This window comes from Pinus tabuliformis, chromosome X (genome assembly GCF_031772625.1).
Source record: "Pinus tabuliformis cultivar Carrire ecotype Pingquan chromosome X, CPIR1, whole genome shotgun sequence".
In the NCBI taxonomy this organism is placed as follows: domain Eukaryota; kingdom Viridiplantae; phylum Streptophyta; class Pinopsida; order Pinales; family Pinaceae; genus Pinus; species Pinus tabuliformis.
This window is the reverse complement of record NC_142308.1, coordinates 1,373,363,245-1,373,387,157: the sequence shown is the minus strand read 5'-3', so window position 1 is coordinate 1,373,387,157 and position 23,913 is coordinate 1,373,363,245. Positions and strand designations below refer to the sequence as shown.

At 35.0% G+C, this 23,913-nt stretch overlaps 1 pseudogene; it reads left to right on the top strand.

The window, feature by feature from the left end:
* Positions 1 to 23,416, top strand: part of LOC149145169 (triosephosphate isomerase, chloroplastic pseudogene) — a 28,725-nt pseudogene extending 5,309 nt beyond the window's left edge.
* The last annotated feature ends 497 nt before the right edge of the window (positions 23,417 to 23,913 follow it).

Genomic DNA, 23,913 nt, shown 5'->3' with positions numbered 1-23,913 from the left:
TCTTAGATTAAACATCACCTCAACAAATTAGGTACTCATCCTATTTTTCTGAATGATGGTCTCACCTTAGTTCATTCCAAGATTTCTAGGGTTAGAAAAAGGCTCAATTTTCTCCCTAGAAGCTACTCTCATTGCATTTAGAGTTGTCTTTCTTGCTGTCCTCGGAGCTTTGGAATAGGATCGAAGCTTTCTCAGCATTAAAAGCTCGATGGTTGGAGGAGATATGGACAAATAATCACCCCAGAAAATTCTCTAAACTCTCCAATAGATCCCCTTCCATCGGAGATCCCTCCTTCTCGTCAGGCTTCTCCTCAAATAGTAGGATTAATCACAACTAGTTATCTACCCTCATATCCTGGGTGGAAGGAAATTTCAATTGCATGATTAATAACAAGCAAGCGATAGTTGGCTCCATATCGAATGAAGATGATGAATCTAGCTCCTAAGGAAATTTCAATGGTGTGATTAATAACAAGGTAGTGGTAGCTGACTCCAGATCAGGCGAAGGTGATGAATTTGGCTTATCTGATCCTTGATCCAATTTTGTAGTTGGCTCAATCGGTGAATGCAGTCCCCAGCTCGAGCGTTCCCTTTATCTTGCACATCCTGTCGACTCACCTGTTAGAACAAATCAGAGAAGCGTAGCTCCCTTGTCAGGGCCTAACCTAGTATAGCATCCCATCCCTTTTCCGTTAACCTGCTCTTCTCCTCCCTGTCTCTCCTCCACCAGTTCTGTTTCAGTCGGCTTGCATCCCTCAGACCTCGTTTTCTCATCCAATCCTCCCCTTTGCTTGTCCTATTTGCCATGCTCCAGCCCACTTTCTCATCCTCCCTATCTACTGGGATCTGTGATCCCCTCTACCACCCCCTCTTGCCCTTCTTCTCCATCTATTCCCACGGACGAAGATGGTGATAGTGAGCTTCACCTTCAATAGGTTTCACCGACACTGTTTTCCCAGTGAAAAGTTCGTATGTCTTGTATGACTTGTCCTTTAATTACACGAGCTACCTCTTCTTCCAGTCTTCCCTCTCTTCTCCCTTCCATATTAACCATAGTAATAATCATTTTAATAATAATAATAATAATAATAATAATAATAATAATAATAATACTATATGATAATAATATTATATCTTTTACTAAAGAAATTAATATTAATATTAATAATAACTCTTTAAATATTGGTAAAGAAGATGATATAAAGAGTTACTATAATATTAATAGATCACGTGATAGTAGAGAATTTATTGGATCTAGCTATGATTATAGGAGAGGGCTTATGTATATTGGGAATAATAAATATGACCTAGGTAATAATAAAAATAATAATAAAAAGAATAATGTTTATCCAATTAATAATAATATTAATCATCCTAATAACAAAGTAGTTAATTTATCTAGTTTTTCTTTTCCTCCTCTTGTCTTTAGCCTTTTGGAGAAAGGATTAAATTTTTCCCTTGCTCCCAAGAAAATTCTGGTGGCTGATATTATGTGTGATGTCGAATATGGGATTAAGCACTTACCGGATAATATTAAGGATACTATTCGGTAAGACTGTGCAGTTATTCTTAGGAAAGCAAAGACCCCTAAGCATAACATTAGGAAGGAAGAGTTTGAAACCCTAAAATCCTCGAATAATAACTGTGGCATCGTTGTTTTAAAAGTAGACAAAGGTGGGGTTGTTGTCATCATTGATAAAGAAGATTATCGGAAGAAGATGTTGGATCACCTGATCAACATCGGTAGCTATAGAAAGCTTGAAAGGAATCCCTTGAAGAATATTTCTAGGGTAGTTGCTCTCGCTATTAAATTCAGGAGCACCATTGGCTCCTTTAGCCATAAGCTTATTGAGAGTGACCCTACCTCTCCTAGGATCTATGGGCTCCCTAAAATACACAAATAAGGGACCCCCCTTAGACCCATTGTCAATAGCATAGGTGGGCCTACCTATCTTTTAGCTAAATATTTAGCCTCGAAGTTCAAGCCCCTTGGTAGGTCGAACAGATTCCTTTGTCAAAGACTTCGCGTCATTTGTTAGTGAATTACAGGATATGAAACTCAAACCTAGAGACACTCTTGTGAGTTTCGATGTTGTTTCCCTATACATTAGCATCCCCATTGAAGAAGCCCTTGATGTCATCCTTCGCCTTACTGATCCTAACACTGCTAGCTTGGTTGAGATTTGCCTCGCCTCTACTTTTTTCTATTTTGAAGGTGAGTTCTATGAACAAACCTATGGGGTGGCCATGGGTTCCTCCCTATCCCCCATTATTGTTAACCTATTCATGGAAGACTTTGAATCCAAAGCCTTATCCTCAGTTGTTTTTAATCCTAAACTCTAGAGAATATTTGCCGATGACACCTGTTCCATTTGGCAACACGGGCCTGATAAGTTAAATAGATTTTTCAAACATCTTAATAATTAGTCCAACTCCATAAAGTTCATCATGGAGCATGAAGTCAATGGTTGCCTTCCTTTCCTTGATGTCCTCATCTCTAGAAAAGTTGATGGATCTTTCTCCCATTAGGCGTATTGAAAAAAGACCCATACTGAGCAGTATCTTCATGCAAGTTCCCATCATTTTCCTGCTCAAAAGGTTGGTGTTCTCAGCACGTTAGCCGCTCATGCTATAAGGATTTCAGATGAAGACCACTTTTCCAAAGAAAATTCCCATCTCCGTAATGTCTTCACCCAAAATAGTTACAGTAGGTAGTAGGGTGTTAGAGGTTTCCTCAAAGCTAGTAAGGGTCCTAAGGTTAAGACTCACACTATTGATAGGCGTTCTGGGTTTCACCTCCCTTACATCTGAGGGATGACGGACAAGACTGCGAGAGTCCTGAAGAAACACAATGTTCTCTCAACCTTTAGACCTGTCAACACCATTAGAAGCTCCCTAAAGTCGGTTAAAGACCAAGTGAACCATATGGATTTGAAATGAGTTTATGTCATCCCATGTTTGTGTGGGACCTCACGCATTGGTGAAATGACTAGGTCTATTAACCAGAGGATTAAGGAACATGCTGATGATATCAGACATGGGAGGACCAAATCTTTAGCTTTACCGGAGCATGTAGTGAGGAACAAACATCATATGTGCATTGAGGAGGCTAAGGTTGTCTCAAAGATATCTCATTTTCATCACCACAAGTTTAGGGAAGCCATTGAAATTAAGTGGTCCTCTAATAATATTAACAGAGATGATGGCTGGAAAATTAGTAGTTGTTCGATTCCCACCCTCTCTTCTTAGTCTTTCTCCTCTCTTTCCGAGCTTTTTTGTTTCTTTCATACTCTATTTTCCCTTTTTATGCTTCCTTTTATTGATTTCTATTAGAGAGGATTACCCCCTTTTTATTGATTTTATTAGTTTTCAGTAATATTGATCAGTGGTTTTTTTTATATAAACACCTTCTTTTTTTATTCTTAAGAAATTCTAGTGTATTTTTATTTATTTTTACCTTTTACATAGTTTATTTATTTTTTATTTTATCATATTATATATATATATATATATATATATATTTTTTTTTTTTTTTTTTTGAAACACCCTCTCTTTTATGTTTTTATTTTGATTAATTTCTATTGTTTCTTGATTTATCTTTTTGTTATTTATTTATTTATTTTTATTTTCATTTAGTTTATTTACTTATTTTATGTAATTGTTTATTTTTAATTAAGATCATTCCTTTAAATAAAATGAATAAATTAATAAACTAAATAATTAATTAAACAAACTAAATTATTATTTATTATTTAAATAAGTCAAATTAATTCCTCAATAAAAGCCGTTTATTTAATTTATTATATAAAAATATATAAAGTATTATACTATATAATTTTTCCTCCCTACTCCCTTTTTTTTAAGTCACTTTTTTTTAAGCATTTGATAATTTTTTAATATATAAATTTATTTTGGGGGATAAATCGAATTTAAACTGATAAATATTTTCATACAATCATTTTCTAATTTAAAAATACTTGGGTAAAGAGACCTGATAGGAATATCAACCTGTATGATTGATAAATCTACGTAAATCGGTGATGTTGACGAAAGCAAATCTTGAAAAACGTAAAGCAGGACGTTGATGTTCATGAAACAAAATCTTTGAGAAGATTAATGTAGGCCAATTCTTCAGATAGTTTAATTATCAATATTGGTTTGTAAAATGACTACGCGATTCTTATTGCCGATCCTATAGCAATAGTAAGGCTATTTGAAATAGGAGTGGAATAGTCATAGCTTTGTGAGTGACAGCACATGGAGAGAGAGGGCGAGCATGGAGAGGACACTCCAAAGTTATTCTTCTAGCTGTCACATGGAGAGGGAGAGCGAGCATGGAGAGGACACTCCATAGTTATTCTCTTCGCATGTCAGATATAGTATTAATAATGCTATAGGGTTGGAAATAAGAGTCGCCACACTACATAAGTACTTAATATATATTTATTCGCTTTATATGGAATATCTTTATAATTATATGGTTTATATTTTATATTTAAGAGTTAAATTTAGTTGGTTTTATATAAATTATATTTCCGATTATAAGTTTCGATCCATCTAAAAGAATTGAATATTTCGTGTATCATATAAATTTCTGATTTCATTTATGTATTAACCATGCATTCAAGACGTTCAACACGTTATTCAACAGCATGCATCACAATGTGTTCTCTATGCTATGTTAATTGCTAATTTGTTTAGTCAATAACTATATTTTGTTCAATAACAAATATTTGGAAATTAGCGTTGATATCATCCGAATTATGGTCCACTCAATGGATAAAATCGGAGACAGTGATAGCCGGGGAGATATAGATCCTAATTCTAAATATTTTATGTGAAATTCCATATTCAGCACACAACATAGAATGACAATATATGATCAAACATGAGCAGGTTGAAGAATATCACACTTGTGAACAGTGCAAGATTGTAGCCCACTAATCTGATACGAGCGTCTAAATATATAGAGGGCTAATCTGATAGGAGCGGCTAAATATATAGATTAAGAAGAAAAGTAATGAATTTAGAGGAGGATTGCAGTCAATCTCTGAGCTGCATTTACTTTAGGGGTGGGTTTGCAGGTTAGGAAACCAATAAATGTCTTAGTTTCAATCTTCCTATACTTCCTCTTATGCTTTAGCCTTAGTTCTCAGGGCCAGTTATTGATTTCAAAATATGGCTTGGTATTCCCGGCCTTTGTGAGGAATTATAGCTTGCCTAGGTATCAAGACCCTCCATTGTTTATTAGTTTGTGATTTTTTTAAACTTTAATTAAAGTTTAATGAAAATGTTTATTAATTGATATTTTGGTAAACTGAAAATATTTTTTATCTTTAAAAATTTTATTTTTCATTTTTTATTGGCTTAGTGAACATTGGTGTATTTGTTAAAAATTACAAAATAATTTTAACATATAAAAAAAAGAATAAAAAAAAGAATTACCTAGTTAGTGAAGAATTACCTAGTTAGTGAACATTGATGTATTTGTTAAAAGTTAGAAAATAATTTTAAAATATAAAAAAAGAATTATGCGATTGGTTGCTATAGAGGCTCTTGCCTATCGTGATCATCATGATTGACTTGTAATGAATTCTATGTTGATGTTCTGAGCACAAGGACGGACCACTACATAGATCAAAGGCTAACACGGTGCGAGGTCCCTCATGTAAGTGAGAAGGGATGAGGGAAAGGGTCCCGAGTCACTATTCCTTAGATCCAATAAAATGCATCTTGTTGGAGTTTACAGCTAAAACTAAAGACAAACAACAACAGATCACATCACAAAATAGACACAGGGTTTAAGTGGTTCACCCAACCATTCTGGGCTACGTCCACCAAACAAAGGCAGCGGCAATCTTTATTATTCAAAACAGGAGATTACAAAATGAATCAAATCCACATAAACTCTCACCACACCAAACTATCCATATGGATACCTATTTTATAGCAAGGAGAATCTAACTGCCTCTCACATCAAATTTAGGATGCATTAATTCTCTCCCAATAACCTGGAGCTAATCCAGCAACAAATTTCTATTGTTGTCACACACTGGGATTTTTGCCTATTTTATCTAAAACAGAAAAATCTCAACAATCTCCACCTTGACAACAATTAGCCTGATGCCCTGTTTGTTTATTATTTTATCTTTTCTGCAAGCCAAGAGAAGCCAAACACCAACGTAGCTTCTCTAACAAAACTGGTTTCGTGAACATGTCTGCACAGTTTTCCTTTGTATGCACCTTTTTAAGAGAGACTCCCCTTTCAGTGATAACATGTCTTACAAAATGGTACTTGATTGGAATATGCTTTGATTTACTATGATAGGCCGGATTCTTAGCCAAATGTATTGCACTTTGACTATCACAAAGTAACCTGATGTTGTCCTGTAACCTACCAAACTCACCAAGCAAACCTTTCAACCAAACTGCCTCTTTGCAAGCATGCGAAGCAGCAATGTATTCTGCTTCAATAGTGGATAAAGCAACAATGTTTTGTAGCTTTGACATCTAGCTAATAGCTCCACCTGCAAGAGTAAAGACATACCCTAAAGTTGACCTTCTTTTATCCAAATCACCTGCAAAATCCGAATCAACATATCCACAAACAGATTCACTACTCTTATTATAAGTAATACAATAACTACTTGTGCCTCTTAAATACCGAAGCACCCATTTCACTGCTGACCAGTGTTCTTTACCCGGATTTACCATATACCTGCTAACAACCCCAACTGCATGTGAAATATCTGGTCGCGTACACGCCATCGCATACATCAAACATCCTACTACATTGGCATATGGAATTCGAGACATATAATCCTTTTCTTCATCCGTACTAGGACATAAACTGGAAGAAAGCTTGAAATGGGAAGCTAAAGGGATTGACACAGGCTTCACATTATTCATACCAAACCTCAAAAGTATTTTCTCAACATACTTCTGTTGTGATAGCCACAGCTTACCATTGCTCCTGTCTCTGAAAATCTCCATGCCCAAAATCTGTCTTGCTGCTCCTAGATCTTTCATATCAAACGTCCTTGCCATCTGATTCTTCAACCTGTTGATTTCTTCAATGCTTTTGCTTGCTAAAAGCATATCGTTAACATACAACACTAAGATAATGAATATGCCATTATTTAACTGTTTAAAATAAACACAATGATCATATTCGCTTCTAACATATTTCTGACTCAACATGAAAGAATCAAACTTCTTATACCACTGTTGAGGTGACTGCTTCAGGCCATATAATGACTTCTTGAGCCTGCAGACAAATTTGTCATTGCGATGCTAAACAAGCCCTTCCGGTTGTTCCATATATAGTTCCTCATCTAAGTCTCCATGTAGAAATGTAGTCTTAACATCTAATTGTTGCAACTCTAAATCAAGAAAAGACACTAATGCTAACACAATTCTAATTGAAACAATTTTAACAACTCGTGAAAATATCTCATGAAAGTCTATACCGGCTTTCTGAGAAAACTCTTTTGCAACCAGTCTCGCTTTGTACCTGTCTTCCGTCTCATTCACACCTCGTTTCAGCTTGAAAACCCATTTACATCCCACAGTTTTCCTGCCTTTGGGAAGTTCAACCAGATCCCATGTGCCATTCTTACCTAAGGCCATCATTTCTTCCTTCATGGCTGCTTTCCATTTATCACTCTTTGAACCTTCTACAGCTTCCTGATAACATAAAGGTTCATCATCGTTAGCAGTCAATGCAACTGAAGTAACGTAATCATCATACCTTCTCGGAGGACGTTTGATCCTTATAGACCTCCTTAAGGATGTTTTTGGTGCTTCCACAATTGGCTGTCTATCATCTGTACGAACTTCTTCATGATCGCCATCTGCGACTTGTTCATGACCTCCATCTGAAACATGTTCATAATCCGACTCTGAAACTTGTTCATGACTAGAATCTGAACTATGGTCATCACGACTTATCATCAGAAGTGTTGTCAAACTGAATGTGCTGGAAATCAGATACATCATCCTGTTTCAATTTATTATCTACATCTAACTGTACAAGAGAGGATTCATCAAACTTTACATCTCTGTTGATGATGATTTTGCGGGTAGTAGGATCCCACAATCTAAATCCCTTTATTCCATCACCATACCCAACAAAGACATACCTTTTCGATTTCAGATCTAATTTAGTTCGTTGATGTTTAGGCACTAGAGCATATGCATCACAACCAAGCACTCTGAGTTTAGAATAGTCACAAGGGTGTCCTTTCCATACCTCTTGCGGAATCTTGCAGCCTATTGCTGTTGATGGAGATCAGTTTATCACATAACAAGTTGTTGCCACTGCTTCCATCCACAACTCCTTTTGCAATCCGGCGTTACTCAGCATACTCCCTGCTCTCTCTAGAAGAGTCCTATTCATGCGTTCAGCAACTCCATTCTGCTGAGGAGTATAAACTGTGATCTTATGTCTCTCGATCCCTGCATCCTTACAATAGCTGTCAAACTCCTTGGAAGTAAACTCACCACCATTGTCAGTTCGTAAACATTTTATTGTTCTACCAGTGTTGTTTTCTACCAATGCTCTAAACTGCTTGAAAACTGAAAACACATCAGACTTCCTTTTCAACATGTAGACCCATACTTTCCTAGAAAAGTCATCAATAAATGATACAAAATAAGACGAGCCACAATATGAGGTTGTAGGTGCTGGACCCCAAACATCTGAATGGATATAATCAAGTATTCCTTTACTAGTATGTTTGCCTGTTTTAAACTTTTGTTTACTTTGTTTTCCAAACAGACAATGTTTATAGAAATCTAACTTTCCAGATCTTAGATTAGGAAGTAAATTGCGATCAGCCAAAATATTTAATCCTCTTTCGCTCATATGGCCCAACCTCTGATGCCATAGGCGAATGGAACTACTGTCATGTTCAGACACCATAGACACATGAACTGACCCTGTTCTTCCTTCTAACTGAAATAGATTTCCTACTTTCTTAGCTTTCATTACTAGTAAAATGCCTTTGTAAATTTTCATTACTCCACCTTGAATGACAATTTTATATCCATTTGTATCAAGTGCCCCCAGTGAAATTATATTTTTTCTTAAATCTGGTACATGTCTTACATCAGTTAACATTTTGGTTGTCCCATCAAACATTTGCAGCTGTATACTCCCTATTCCCACAATATTAGATGTGACATCATTACCCATGTACACGACTCCATCATTCACTGATCTATATGTCTTAAACCAGTCTCTATGAATACACATGTGGTTTGATGCACCGGAATCTAACAACCAATATTGATCATGATTTTCCAAATTAACTGACAAGACTTCGTCGCTCATACCTGAACCAGATGTTGAACCTGTATCAGTCATGTTTGCTTCCTTCTTTTCTGTTGATGAAGCTTCTTTAGAAGTTTGTTGTCGCTTCTAGCAATCCTTCTTCAAATGCCCTGATTTGTCACAGAACCAGCACTTGACTTTACTCTTCTTCCCCTTGGACTTTGAACGCGAATCGTTGTGCTTACCAGAGCGTCTTTCTCTAGAACGACCTCTAGCCATCATTGCCTCTGATGTAGAGGTGTCAGCATTCGACCGCTTCCTGGTTTCCTCGGACAACAAAGCTTCGACGACATCATCAAATTCAATGGTTTCGGATGAACTAAGACTTATAGACGTGACAAAATGATCCCATGACTCAGGCAACGAGCACAATAAAGTTATGGCTTTATCCTCACCTTCAATCTTTATTTCTATGCTTTATAATTGCACCATTAAAGTATTAAAAACATTTAAATGGTCAGTAATGGAAGTACCTTCCTTCATTCGCAGACTGTATAGCTGCTGCTTCAGGAGAATCCGATTTGTCAAGGATTTCGTCATATACAGCTTCTCCAACTTCGTCCACAAACCAGCTGCAGTCTTCTCTGACACGATGTTAAATAAAACATCATCAGCCAAACATAACCGAATTCCGCTCAAGGCTCTTCCATCCAATTCATTCCACTCATCATCTGTCACGGTGTAAGGCAGTTTGGACCTGCCCAACAACGCCTTTGCCACGCCCTGTTGTACCAGCAGATCATGCATCTTTACCTTCCAGATCTCGAAATTATTTTTGCCATTAAATTTCTCGATATCAAATCGGGCACTTTGAGTTTTCGCCATCTCATCTAAAACAAAGAGTCTCCAATTTCAATTAAAAGAAAAACAAAATTGAATCTCAATAAATGCCTATGCCTCAGATTATCTTCACCTTTAAAAAAAATAAAATAAAAAAACCCCTGTGCTTTGCTGTTTAAAGCTCAGATTTCAATGTAAAAAACAAATGGCGCTTGCTGATCAGCACATTAACTGCGCCTTTTAAAAAATGGTGTAAGTGTTGACAAAATGGCGCGAGAATACCACTCAAATATGCACCTATCAGCTCATTAGCGCATTTGCGCACTTAATGAAATAGAATCTGTGCCTTTTCAATTGGTTGGCACGACTGTTATTGAATTACTCGCGCCAATAAGGAAACTAACAGCAAACGACAAAAAACAAAAAATGCACTCAGCAATTTGTATTACCCGCGTGTTCTGGCAAACGTTGTGTGTAAAGAACTTGCCTGAATTTAATCCAGGTTGAAAGGTTAAACGATTTGAGTCCTCCCCGTATCTAGATTGTGACGCCAAATCCCAACCTGTTCACCAATGCAGAATACGCATGGGAATTTTTTTTTGTTTCAAATCGATGCGCTAACTCTCCGGCACAGTAGATCCACGCTGTGTGTATAACATATCCACGCAGCTTTATAATATATCCACACAGTTTTTAATATATCCATGCAGTTTTATAATATATCCACGCAGTTTTTAATATATCCATGCTGTGTGTATAACATATCCACGCAGTTTTATAATATACCCACGCAGTTTGTAATATAACTCCATCTCCACGTAGGTGTTATAACTCCATCTCCATGCAGGTGTATTACATATCCACGTTGAAAACCGTTCTGCGCATTACACACACATCCACGTTGCTACGCAGCAGCACGTTGCTACAACAAACAGTCAACGCACCAGCAGGTACGCAGGTCCACTTAGCTCTGATAAACGCACTCAGCTAGCGTTGATTTTTACAAAACGCACCTTCTGTCGGATGAATACAATTACGCAGAGGCAAAAAACAGAAAATACGCTCCACCTTCTGTCCGATCCAAAACATGTGCTGGACAATGCCACGCCTCAACAACAGGACCTCATTCACTGCTCCATGCCTCCAACTTCTCTGATACCAATTGTTGGAGTTTACAGCTAAAACTAAAGACAAACAACAGAAGATCACATCACAAAATAGACACATGGTTTAACGTGGTTCACCCAACCATTCTGGGCTATGTCCACCAAACAAAGGCATCAGCGATCTTTCTTATTCAAAATAGGAGATTACAAAATGAATCAAATCCACATAAACTCTCACGACACCAAACTATCCGTATGGATACCTATTTTATAGCAAGGAGAATCTAACTGCCTCTCACATCAAATTTAGGATGCATTAATTCTCTCCCAATAACCTGGAGCTAATCCAGCAAAAAATTTCTATTGTTGTCACACACTGGGATTTTTGCCTATTTTATCTAAAACAGAAAAATCTCAACACATCTTACCTAAAAGGATTGACACATGACCAACTATCTAAATCAGTGGTGGATAGTGTGTATTAGTTACGAAATAGGGGGGCAATTAAGTATGCAAAGTGACTCAGTGGGTGGGTCAGTCCCCACCACTATGTTGACGTGGCCTCACCTTATTTGATACATGTTTCAAAGGAGTTGTGCCAAAATCACTTTGTGGAGTGTATGTTACCCTGTCTTAAAAACTAGGGTGGGAAGATGGGTTGAAATTGGTTCAACTCACTTTGTTGTGTTCCACCACATGTTTTATACGTGAGATAATAGACTTCTAGACATAAAGGGATTTAGTTGCAAAACACGAAGACTTGGGGTGGAACCTTACAGAACTAGAATCATGAGAAAATTTCGATAACGGAGGTGTTGGGATTGCGTACACTAAAAAAATCGAGAATACAAGTATTACAAACACGAGGATCCATTTGGATAATTCCCCTCGACTCACAAAATAAAACTATTCATAGTTCACATTGGAATTTTCGTCAAAGGGTAGATTTCATCAAAGGGATCAGAACCATGATTGCAACCCCCTCCCTTTCAGTGATGTCATGGTGGTTACTCCCCCCACCTGCATGATCTATAAGAACCATGGATGTTGGAAAATAAAACCTTCACCATTCGCTTGAGAAGGTAGAACTTTGTGGTGGAACCGAGAGTGTGCGCCCACCCACCTTGTTCATGTCACGAGTGGTTTTGGAGGAGGGGAGGTCGAGCACGTAATCGTTGTGAGCCATCAATTTTGATGGTAACTCACAACCTTTAAAATCAGTGGGGACCCACATTGAGGTGCAGAATAGCCTCAAAATTAAAAGGATATATATAATAGAGTAGGGTTTTAAAATGGAGTTGCACCCCGATGACATGCAATGGCCAAGATCTCTTTGATATGATGAACCAACAACATATAATGTCAAAACTAATGCGGGCAATAAAATGGACTTGCACCCCCAATGAAATTCAATGGCCCTGTTAATTGCAATCAATGGCCACGAAATCCCATTGGATTTCAATCTGCTTGTAGGTTAACACTTCCTAAAATAATATTGTCTTCTACGCACAATTAGATCTCGCCATTCCAAATATTTCCATATCAATGACCTTGCTTGTACCACATGTCTATCATGTGGGAATACCACCTCATTACTGATCCAAATGGATCCAAACACTCTCTAAGTCCTCAAAAATCATTCAAAAGATCAAAACAATTGCATGGGAAGAACCCTTAGAAACATCGGAAAACACTATTGGGAGGCGCAAAACACAAGAAAACAGTGAAAAACAGAGCTATCGGCTTCTTAAACAGTGAATGCATAGTAGCCGTTAGATCTGGCTGATCAACGGTCCAGATCCGATCGGAAAATTGTAAATCGGCGGTGATAGGTGGAGGAAATCATAGCACACCACATAAAACATGCGATGGTGATCGGCAGAGTTAGCGAGGACCGTCGATCAAGTGCACAGATCGATGGCCCATGTTGCATCACAGAATTGCAGTCAGCAAATACAAATAGAGCACTCACCAAATGGCCTGGGGTTATCGCAATATGCGATTGCGATCAATCGCATCGCGATTTTGCAATCAAAAAACAAAATGGAGAGAGGCTATATGCACACATATATATGCGATGCGATTAGCGATACCCAATGGAAATATAAACGTTATTTCAGAAGATTTGAGATCCATTTAATGTCATTTTTAATGTATTTTCACATTCGAAGGGAAGCACCAATGCGATGAAACCCAGATCGAAGGGGTTTCGGAATGAAAGTGTATATTATTTGAAATCTACCCAAATTCATTTTTATAGGATTTTTAGTGTTTTAACGTATTTTAAAAATACAAAGGGAAGCCACGGAGAGGGGCATTGCGACATGCGATAGTGACTTATAGGTAGAACTGATAAGAGAATAGGGTGCAATTAAGAAGATTTGAAGTTCTGATGAATAGTGTTTTTGGCGGTTTTTCCTATGTTTGAATGCATTTCACTGTGTAAACAGAGAATGGTCATTTCAGGGATTTCAAAGGCCCGATGCCCTCATCCGTTGTAGATTAAGTGGCCACCTCCTCTGAATGCATTATGCAATTACTATTTAATGCTAGAAGAGGGATTCAAGCAGACAGAGGCCGGGAGACAGAAAGCCCGAGAAGACGAAATGAACAGACAGTGCAGATTGGCTTTAGAGCCACAAACTGATAGAAACAAAGACAAGCAGTATTGAAGGTAGTCCTAAGACAGAGAAAAGACAGAGACAAAGAGTGGCAGAGAGAGTCTTTGTACTTAGAGAGGCTTGGGAGGTTCAATAAAAACTCTTGTTGTTGTATCTGTTGTGTGTTGAGACTCAAGCTGAGCTCATACTTTTGTAAAACTCTATTCTGAAGACATAATAGAGAGGTCACCACTGAAGGTTGGGCCAGGAGATGTAGCCCAGGAGTATTAGGTAAACTCCTTATTACACTTGTTGTGTTTATATGCGTTTGTCTATTATGACCTTTTACTGCTTCATTGTCTATGTTTTTTGCAATCTTATCGCTCCACTGCATAAAGTATCATAGGCATATCCATGCACATGATTTTGTAATGCCTTAATAATTGTCTTAGATCTCATTATTAGATCAATTACTAACATCGTTGTGTATATTAATTTATTTGAATTTATGATCCATTATATATATATATATATATATATATATCTGTGTGTGTGTGTGTGTGTGTGTGTGTGTGTGTGTGTATCTATATATATATATATATATATATATATATATATATATATATATATATAATGGATCAAAAATTCAAATAAATTAATATACACGATGATATTAGTAATGAGGTGGTAGTCCCACATGACAGACACATGATACAAGCAAGGTCGTTGATTTGGAAATATTTTGGGGGGCGAGATCTAATCATGCGTAGAAGACAGTGTTATATTAGGAAGTGTTAACCTCTAAGCAAGTTGGAATCCAATGGGCGTTGGTGGCCTTTGATTGTGATTAGTGAGGCCATTAGATTTCATTGGGGGTGCAATTCTATTTTAGTTCCAGCATTGGTTTTGATATTATATGTTGTTGGTTCATCATATAAAAGAGATCTTGGCCATTGCATGTCATCGGAGTGCAACTCCATTTTAAAACCCTACACTAGTGGGAGCCCTATGTGCATGCAGTTCATTTAATCAAATAATTTTAGGCCATTGGATCTGAATGGAAAGTCACAATAACAAATGATGGAAGGTGGACCCCCCTCACAGTTGTATCCACTTATTAACATGATGACATTAATTTAATAGTAATACTTGTGACTGGGTGTCAATGTGGTGTGTTGTGAAAATTAACTAGAAAATATTCACCATAACTAAGGTTATTAGGTTATTAATACTCATTTGCCTATATTTTGTGCTATATTTTGGATTGGCACGGTTAAAAGAATTATTTTTCCATCCCTTGTTTGAGCACAAAGGGAACATAGAAGCCTACCATTCCAGTCTCTATGAAATACTAAACTTTCCAAATCCTTAATGTAGTATATTAATTATAGCCCATAAATTTTTCGTATTTAGAATTGCTATTTAACACGAGAATGAGGTTTTCATTAATACATTAGAACAAATCCATGAAACCCACATATAGAAAATAGATGTGCATGCCACTAGATCTGAAATATAGATGAATGGAAAATAGTGTAGCTTAGAAAGTTATCATTTAAATATTGTTTTATTCAATGATACAATATCGGATGTTCATTTTGGCTCTGATATAATTCCTTTTATCTAATCATTATGATTTGACAATTCAAAATATTTCACATCCTATAGATGGATGTATTTTATCAAAAGTGTTTGAGGAAACTATGGAAAAAATCTTGAGGTTTCTTTTGAAAGGAAAAAATATTATAGATAAACAATTAAATGATCAGTTCATAACTTGGGATGAAGATGAAAATTTAAGCCTTATATAAAGTATGGTTGAAAAGCATAGTAGAGTAGTGAAAATTAAATTATGAGACACAAGTAAGGTATTTAGTCCATAGTTTAAGTTCAAGGCCTCTTCATAGTGTTATTTTAAGCATCACAATGACTTGGTTATGGATAAAGTTATCCTTATATGCTTCATGAAAATAATGACAAATCCCAGTGAAATGAAGATTAATTTTGGTGGTTATGTAGCTTAGAGTATACATTGTCACCTCAACATTGTGTGAGCTTTTGATTTATTTGGACACATTACATATATTTTTCATATAACTCTATTTTGATATTCATAATAATTCTTTATTAAAGGGTTATTCTCAAGAATTAAGGATGTGTAGGAAAGAGTGAAAGAAGTTGACAAGTGGACTTAAGTGTTATACCTAGGGAGGATACATGAAGGTGACCTAAAATTTGTAGATTATTTCATGTTTCACGTTCAAGAAAAATTCCATGATACGACCCCTAAATGAACACCAAAGTATTTCAAGAAGATTTTAGAGTTAATAAAAGAAACTTGTATAGGGGACTAGTATCTTTCTTAGAAGTACTCTATCATAGCAATATATGGTTTGTAAGGTCAACCATATTATCTTCCAAAATTTGTTGCCCTAGATATTTTTTTCTGAGGCTTTATGCTTATGAGACTCACTTTGCATATAAAGGTAAAAAGTCAATGATTACAATGGTATTTGAATTTTACCTATTATCAATCAAAATAGATTTGGCTTGGAAATCATTGAAATGGATTTAATTTTATATGCTTTTGGAAAGAATTCTACCTAGACATATGATCAATTGCATATTATTTGTGAATTAAGAAAAAAAATTAGGGCTATCTGCTTATATCCATATGTCCAATCTTGACGTCAAAAAGTTGGCTAATAATGATACATGGCCTAAAAGCAATGATAAATAAGAAAGTATGTAGGTACCTAAAGAAGTTACATATAGGACACTAGAGATGAAATTTGCAAAGCCAACTATTAGATAGGTGTCATACATTGTCTAGAGAAAGCGTTTTTTGAAGAATTGAACCATCAATAAATTCCACTAAAAATAAGGGAAACTCATACAAAGTTCAATGAAATGGTTCATGTACTGGTTAAGAGAAAACACGAAAATGATGAAGATATTATGCTCCAAAAGAATAATGAAGAATTATCATAGTAGGTACAAGGTTTGTTGAAAGAAATGAAACCTAAATAATATGTGGGCACACTTATGCTCATTTCCACAATTTATTTCAAGGACAAAGGATATAGAAGTGATGATTATTGCAAAGAGAACAAAGAATATAGAAGAAACAACTAGCAAAGCAATGACTTCCAGAGCATGTCCCGGGTTCCTATCCTCCACTAATTTTGATCAAAATACGTTAAATTTAACTATTATTTAGCCAAAATATGATGTTTAGAATAGAGCTCATTCAGACAAGAGCCACTTCAACTAATTTTGGTTTATGTCAAGTGCTTAATATGGATATGGTGGAATGGAATAAGAAATAAAGAAGTAGTTACTAAAAGACCAGTAGAGTCCATTTTTAGAATCAAAAGGTTGCAAACTATGTTAAATAGGGTTGAATGTTAATTTATTGATGTTAAGGATACTATAAAAAGTAAAGAAGATAAGACTAAATACTTGGAAAATAGGATAGTTTGTTTATCAAGATTTCCCAAAGACAACACTGTTACCAAAAAGTTATTAGAATCAAAGGATAAAGAAATCAAAGAACTGAAGGTAGCCTTGAAGTCTTCTAAGTATGAGCTCTTACATTTAGTTACAACATATCAATGTAAAGAAGAAAAATTAAAAGAAAGTGAAATAATTGGAAATAATGCTCAATATAAAAGAAGAACAATTGAAAGATTTATAGAAATAAGTTTGTAAACAAAACAAATAATTTGAGGAAAAGAATAAAAAGTATGGGAATAAAATATATGGATATAAAATGAATGATGGTATTTCTCTTGAACAAGACATAGTTGGAAATATTGATCAAATAAAATTAAGTTCTTTGAAATAAAGTTTGTTGAACTAGAATAATAAATTAAAAATCAACAATAGGTTAAGAAACAACTTTTGTAGAACTAGATCAATGTGATTTCTCTTATGTGATTTCTACTAAAAGACTTTTCTTAATAGATCAATGAAATGAAATAGAAGGATGAGACCATTGAAGGAGTGCAATCAATATTAAGGGAAACAAAAAATAACTACAATCCTTGCAAAAATATCGAGAAAATACTACGTTGGAAAGAGCCACGCTAAATGATGCAAATAATGAAATCTAGAACATGATTAATGAAAGAATCACTAGGATTAAACCTTATGCCAAAATTTTGGTTCATTATTAAATACTTATCATTGTTAATGCTTAGATAGGCATGAAGAACATAATTCTTGTAGTAGATGAAATGTTGAAGGAGGTTGACCAGATTATTAGCTATGTAGATTCAATTGATGAAGAAGCTATTAAATTGTTGGTTTTTCGTGGTAGAGTAGATGTTATTCTATTAACTTTATCAGTTAAATAAGGGAAGAAAGAAATGGATGAAACGAATGTTGAAATCCCTAAAGCTAACATAATTTTCACATAATTCAAAGGAGAATGGGAATATATTCAAAGGTTCAAGATGCCATCCTTTTATAATGATCCAGGTTGGTTGATATTAGATAAAAAAATTCAAACCACAGTGTAAAAGGCTGAAGAAGACCAGGGCGACTCTTTAAACAATAGCGAAGAAAATTTTTCTAGGGAATTACTTGTAAATCCTCTTTGCATGTATTTCAATTTAGATAAGGTAATTCAAAAATTTCCAAATTATCCTTATTGTCCTCAGTCTCATATTGGTGTATCTTATTTATAATTAAGGAAACAATAGTGGTCATCGCCAACTGAATGAGACATATTTATGAAGCTAAAGAGATATTTTACTAAACAAACCATCATTTCTCTAGTTATACAGGGTATGGAATTGGTCCAACCTTTGTAGTTAGTTATCTAGGAGGTTATAGAGGTAGAAGAAGAAGAGGAATTCACAACTTTTCCAAAAGCCCAAGAAGAAAAATAACCAAGCTATAGAAGGCTCAATGTTTGATACTTTAGTGAGTTAAAAACCAAAGTTGCTAAACAATATTCAAGGAATAAAAATAGATCTTGCAAGTACTTAATGTTTCTGAGAGTATGTAATGTAGCTTTTAAATTAAAGGAGTGCTATGTACGAAGTTGTTTGGAATTTTTTTGATGAAGACCTCAATTCTACTTGGAGGATGTTGAATTTTTTTGACATGAAGCTTGTGTTTGAATAAGCATAGAACCCACATTGTGTTAGTGTATTCATGATGATAGTGAAATCTTATTAAATACCATTATGAGTAATTATATTTCTTTCAGTGTTTCATATTTTGTTAATTTGGTGTTGTTATATCTTGCTATACATGAATTATTAACAATTCACCATGACCAAATATATAATACATTTTAGACATGTTTCTTGATTTATTTATTTCCTCATGCACATTGGTTGAAAAATTAAGTTAGTATTTTTGAATGATATGTTGTTTGCTAAAATTATATCGATACATGATGTTATATGATTCTTTTGAACGTTTTTTTTCAAATACATATACTTGGTAATGATATATGTTTTATGTTGGGGTCGAAAAAATTTATAAGGTATGAAAATTTTAACACCCACAGAAATGTCTAATTGTAATAATTATACATGAGTAGTTAGTACCTAATACATGGCATGATTAAACTACAAAGAAGTTATTAAAACTTTGAAAGGTAATATGTCAATTGAAAAGACAAACTCTATTTATTATGTCCATGGGATGATTGACCAAGTTCTTATCATGCACGTTTTAACACTCACATTTCCAACCAATATTCAATTACTTCTTGAGGGGATTGCTACACAAGATTTTCTTCAAAGTTCTCTCTTGGTTTGTCATTTTGCTAGTTTTGTCATGTCAGAAATATCTTCTTTAGGTTTTGTGGTCATCATTTTCTTACTTGCATCACGTGTGTTAGTGTGAAATTTTTTTGAAGGTGTACCAAAAACACTTCACTTAAGTCACTAGGTGACAAGTGACCCTAACAACAAGTTGATGGCTCCTAGCGATTCAGATTTGCAATAAAAATGGAAAACCTGCAACAAAAGTATAGATGATCCAAAATAGGAAACAATAATATAAATATTCAATGCAATAACCCAATTGGAAAGACTTTGAATGAATAAATATTTTATTAATAGCACCTAGTGAAGGAGATCTATAGATGGGTTTGCAAGTTCCACTCTGTGGGATGGGTCCTTTGATGTCCTTGATTCTTCATAAAATGATTCTCTCTCTCAATATGTGAAACACCCCCAAAAAAATGTCGAGAACTCAAAATGGGAGCTCAAATAAGAAAGACGATAATGGTGATGATGATTATGATCATGGTGAAGAATGAATGAAAAACCCTCCTATTTATAACAAAATATGGAGTTATTCTAGAAAATGTAGAATAATAAAATAATATTAACCAAATGCAGATATAACCACTTGGAATACTTTATTATAATTATTGGAGAGGGAAAATATATTTAAAATGGTTAAATATCTTAATTTGGAAATAATTAACAAATAAAATGATTTATTAATTATTTCACAAGAAATAAGAATGGTCTGAGATAAAAATAATTATTAAATAGTGATTTAACAATTATTATGATAACATAAATAAGGAAAATTAAATAAATAGTGACTTATTTAAATATTATTAAGAGATTTATTCAAATGTGACGAGGAATAATTATTTAAATAATGATTTAATAATTATTGCTAGAGAAAATTAAATAGATAATAATTTATCTAATTATTCTCAATTTGCATTATATAGAGGTGTCGTCCTTGATGGAAACTCACTGATAGCTCGGTTCAAATTTGATAAAGGAAAACTCACATTGTAACAAGTCAATTCAGAGGTAACAGAGCATTGGTACAGAAGAACCAAGAAGTTGGAATAAGGATCTGCTGATCAAAATCAAGAAGTTGAAGGAAAATGATGTTGTAAGGAAGTTTAAGTTGTATATGTAGGTTCACCTTGTCAAAGGAATGTATACATGTGGGTTAACAGAACAAAGAGTGCATATACGTATGCACACACTTTCATAAGAGGAAAAGCACGCATGGGTTAGAAAATCAAGGAAATTTAACGTTAAAGAATACCAAGGGTCAATACCATGGTATTAGCCCACAATGTTGAGCAAAGTAACGGTTATTTGATCCTGTCCAAGAATAGCATAGGTTCTAAGTGTGCAAGTGAAAGGGATTCTTAAGAATACTTCTATCGAAAGTATATTTTATGTTGGGGCTATGATTATGATGTAATCTGAAATATTGTGTGCACCTTGAATTCAATGTTGGATCAGGATCATGATACCTTAAATGACTTATCATTTAATGATATGATATTGATTGGACTAGATATGATTGCTTACACATGTTTTATACTTTAAATATCATGATCTAGGTATGTCTGAAATCTGGAATAGCAACGAAGCTGTAGGTTAGTATTTTCAGATCTATACACTGGTTCACCTCGGTGAAGGCATGTATACACGCTGATTTGAAGCTTCCAAGTAGTGTATACAAAAAAAATTCTTGTTATTCAGAAATGACTGTTCTATCTGATCAATGTTGTTGGTTTACTGATGTCTACAAATGATGTCTTCTTAGATCTAAAAGTAGAAAGAAATGCATAAGGAGATTGAGTCTGATTAATTAATTAATTAATTGAGAATGGTAATCTTTAATGTTGACTATCTAGATCTCTATAATTTGAAAAGTAGATGTTCAAATATTACTAGATGGTACAAATTTGATTCAGAAGTTTTTATGATTTAATAGTTTTGGAGGTATACGCAAGTTTCATTAAAGGAAGTAGGTATGCACGTAGATTGGGTTCGTGAAAGTAGCATATTCATTCTGATGTATTATTTTTGAGGTTGCAACTGGTTTTGAATGATGATGCAGGTTTTTAGGTTCAGCACAATTTTCTTGATGCAGGAGCATCCGACTCAGAAATTTCATTGTATTTTAGTAGACATGGGGGGTCTTGTGTTTTCAAGGGAGTTGGTTTCCTAAGAATTAAATTAATGTAATTATTAATGTTTTTGCATGATTTTAATGAGAGATATTTAGAATAAGAATTAATTAGATATTGTGAGGCATATTGTAAATTCTCTCTAATGTTGGAGAACATGAGAGAATTAGGACAGTTGAGAGCTCAGAGGGATTGATAGATTTGGAAATTAATTTTAAATATTGAATTAGGAATTAATTGATGGAGTTGAGAGATTTTAGGATTTTGTTGAGTAGATGGAGGATCTGAAACTAGAATTGGTTTGAGAAGCTTTAATATAAAATGTAAGCCTCAAAGGCATGAAAAGAAGGGAAATAGGATGAAGAAAGAAATTTAGATAGGAATATATAGGGTTGATTGTAGCCTATGGGCATGTAGGGAAATAAAGGCCACTGATATTGGAAATCAGGCCTAACAGAGGAACCAGTGTAAATACTTGCTTACGAATATATAAATTTTATTTCAAAACTGTGTAGAGTAAATATTGATTAAATTGTAATTATTTATAGACAGAGTATTTTTGGATAAGATATATATGTGCAGACGAAATCGAGAAGGGCAGAGCGGAGAGACAACGTACAAAGAAAAAAAAATGGACGTCAAATAGTCCCAATGATGGACTGTCATTAAGCTCTGGAAGGATGGGTAGCGCTTAAGAGGTTGCGAAAGTAAGTTGTTGAATGAATCAACAAAAATAAGATAGATCAAGGAAGAAAATCTCCGAGCAAAGGCATTTTCTGTTAGTAATTCATCTTGGTTTCAACCCTTCACACATTGAAATTGATTCTCATAGACCGTGGAGCAAAGTGAATTTGGTTAGGAAAGACCCACATAGAAGATATGTTACATGTTATCTACAAAGCACTTAGACATCATTTGTGGAGTGGATCAACATTGTTGTCATTGGGCATTTAGACAGGACGCAGATTTGAAGAGGCTGCAAAACTGTTAATGATTCGTTGAGTGGGATATGAGGTGGCATTGATGGCAGGGTTTTATCTGCAAATATGGTGTACAAAGTGATGATTCTTCTCGAATTTGCAGAAGAAATCCTATGAGTGGAGTGGAGTTTCGATCAGGGTTTCGGTTACAATGTTAGACGAAAATTAGATGGTATTTGAATAACTTTTGATGGAGGATGCAGGAGAAAGGGATGTGCATACTTTGTTTGTATTGACCAAGTGAAGAAATCTTTAATTGATCATATAGAATTTTTTGCCAAAAATTCCTGGGTTGGAAAGGGTGTGGCTTTCACTAGAGAAATCGGTGTTGAACAACTCGAGGGTATTGGTTGTAACTGGGTGATTCATGGAAATTCAGAGCATAGACATGTCATTGGTGAGGATAAGTAGTTTATTGGACAAAAGTAGGCCTATGCAGTGACACTAGGTCTCAAAGTGATTGCACTTATAGAGGAAAAGCTAGAAGAATTGGAAGCAGGGAAGACTGTTTGATTTCTGCTATGAACAACTAAAGGCATTACAATAATATGCCTAGCTGGAATGATGTGGTATTTGCATATGATCCTATCCAGGTTATTGTTATAGGGAAAGTGGCTACTCCTTAGTAGGCCCAAGAAGTTTATGTAGCAGTCTGTGAATGGCTAAGTAATAATGTTTATGTCAAAGTTTCATTTTAGTTGTTGAAGGAGGAATGTGTGAAGGAGATTATAGATCAGGAAGCGGAAGTGTGGGGAATCCTATGTGAAACATTGTATAGGGTTCCTACTCACCAATTCTATTCCTAATCCCTAAGTTCTATTCCTATTCCAGGAAATCATATCCTATTCTCAACTCCAACGTTCTCATGTATTCAGCAAAACTGAAGAGAAATGATCATATGGGTTTTAAGGAACAAAGCCTTGGTATGCTCTAGTGTACCCTTCATCACACCTCGTATTGTAGGGAGTGCCAAAACTTTGAATTTGATGATTTATTGTCAAATTTGAAGACTGATTTTAAGGGAATTATTGTTGAATAAATGGGGATAGGAAGGATTAGAGTCTCGATCTTGTGACTAGGGATGTAGCTTAGTGTTTTCAGGCTACAAATGATGGAGTATTGACCTGGTAAGGTCATCATTTTTTGTATCAGAGCTGAACAAGGACATTCTACGTGTAAAATTTCTTTGAGATAA